The sequence below is a fragment of the Scardinius erythrophthalmus genome (genome assembly GCF_964197995.2).
Source record: "Scardinius erythrophthalmus genome assembly, chromosome: 11".
Taxonomy (NCBI): Eukaryota; Metazoa; Chordata; class Actinopteri; order Cypriniformes; family Leuciscidae; genus Scardinius; species Scardinius erythrophthalmus.
The window spans coordinates 30,086,373-30,088,711 of NC_138231.1; positions in this window are offsets into that span (position 1 = coordinate 30,086,373).

Here is a 2,339-nt window from a genome sequence, read left to right on the forward strand (position 1 = left end):
AAACAAAAAAACATACTCCAACATTTTGTTCATACAGGACATCATTAAAACTGCAAAAAGTGTTTAGCCTACTTATTTGTGTAAAACACAACATTGTGCTTTTGGCAAACTGTAACTGTCACCCAACCAAAATCTCACACACTGTTTAAAAGCAAAAATGATCTCATCTTTTGGACATTCATCATATTGCATTGGTTTTCATTTCTTGTCCTAAAACAGAGCACTAATCTGTTTATTTTTAAGTTACGCATTCTACGTTGATTAAAAAAGAAAATCAAATGTGTTTTTATAAGTAGTGTTATTTTATACAGAAATAAATTATTTATAATTCAGATGAGAATAAAGTTAGTTAATTAAAATTTTAAAGAAACAAATATATTGATCTGAAATATAAATAGCCAAAGATGCAGCATCGGTATCGTATCGGAAGTGAAAAAGTGGTATCGGGACATCCCTAGTATAAAATCTAAAACACATTTGTAATCATGTTGATATTTGAAAGAGAAACTGCACTTTTCATGTGATATTAATTAACTATGTTAAGTGATATAAGTCATACAGAGGTATTTTTGCCCCCATCTTGAATATTGAAAAATACGCAAGTAGACTAGTCCAACCTACTAGACTACATCAGGTAGTGTATTAGTGCACTCTCTTGGTCTGTTTGTAAACTGAGGTACATGGGCTATTTGTTATCAGATCGCACATTATTAAAACAATATTACGATGTTAGCAGCATCGATATACATAATATCGCACTCCTAATTTGATTTGTCATGAGATTTCCCTTTTAACTCAGTCCTAGAGGTGATCAACTGTTTAAAAATGTATACTCATTGTTTGATTTCATATTAAAGCTGTGAATTTCTAACAGCTTCTGAAGATTTTAGTGTTAATTTATACTGTTCTGGATAGCACAATAAATAGTTATACAGTGTGGCATTCACATTTCTTAGTGAGCAGACCAGTATTGTGTATGGACATGTTGAGGTGACCCTGTTGCTTCTACTGTGCTGTCTTGGCATAAGGACTCGCAACACATCAATTATGAATGGAGCCCCATGTGGCTCACTGTAGATTTCTGCACGCCCTCCTTTACTGTCAATTCACTATCTACACTGACATTAGCATGGCAACTTGATATGAATCATTGATTTAAACTACTGAGATTTAAAAATTTAGAGTTCTGACTCCCTTTGCAGTCCATCTGCTTCAATGACACGCAACTAGTAATAAACAGATACTGTATGTTGGCCAGGCTAATTGGTCGATATTTGAAATCATTAGTGTGTGTAAAATATATTCAGCACATAAGATTCTGCCTCAAGCAGGAAGTTGGTAAGTTTAATAAAAGACTGATTGTGCACTTAATCTTTTCTGCAAGTAAGGGCCTTGGCCTTAAATAAACCTCCCAGTTTGAAGCACTAAATTAAATTTAGTAATAATGTTTGTGAAACAAGTATAATGGCTATCATTCGCAAATGCTGTTTTTAGGGAGAATTGCTTGCTTACATGCACATTTGTCGTTTCTCCCTGTAGTTGCTCTACAATAGCTTTTTCCATCCAAAGTTGTGAATTTAACTTGTGCACAAAATTGGAATATCGCATAAAAATGTGTGAATAAACTTAAAGCACCGTTTCCATCCAGTGAGTCGAAGATAACAAAATCATAACTTCTTGAAAAACCGGCGTTAAATATCACCAAGAAAAATGGAAGTTGCTGCAGTAGGAGAAGCCACTGTATATAACAATTTCATACATAATAAATTACTTGCACCTCAGAGTGCACAGATGACGCAAAGTTATCTTGCTTTCAGAGGCAGATGCTGCTGTTTGGGAGCACATTTGTGTAAGACAATTTTGGCAGGTAATTATACTGAACCACTTTGACGACAGACTTTGCTCAAGCATTTCAGAACAACCAAAACAGCATGCTGTGCAACGAGATCGGTCTGCTGGTTGGTCCAGTTTTCCGTCCCATCGCAAAGTCTCGTCATTTTTGATGTGCATCCAAGAATTTGACGTTTCTGTTTCCATAGTTTATGCGCATGTTTTCTTATCGGATAAAAAGTTTATCCGACTCTGAGCTCAGAAGTTTTTTAATTTATGCACATTTTGGTGTTTCCATCCAGCATAAAAAAATAAAAATATATGTGAAAGATGTGAAATAGGTGGATGGGAACATAGATAATGCCTCCTGGTTATTGCATTGTAGCTTGCTCAGGAAATATAGCTTGAAACACTTGAGAGGTGCAGGTAAATATTAGAGAAAGTATCTGGTTTTACTGTCAGCTCACTCAGTCTTTCTTTTCTTGGTCTCTTCCTAAGGGGCTGGTTCT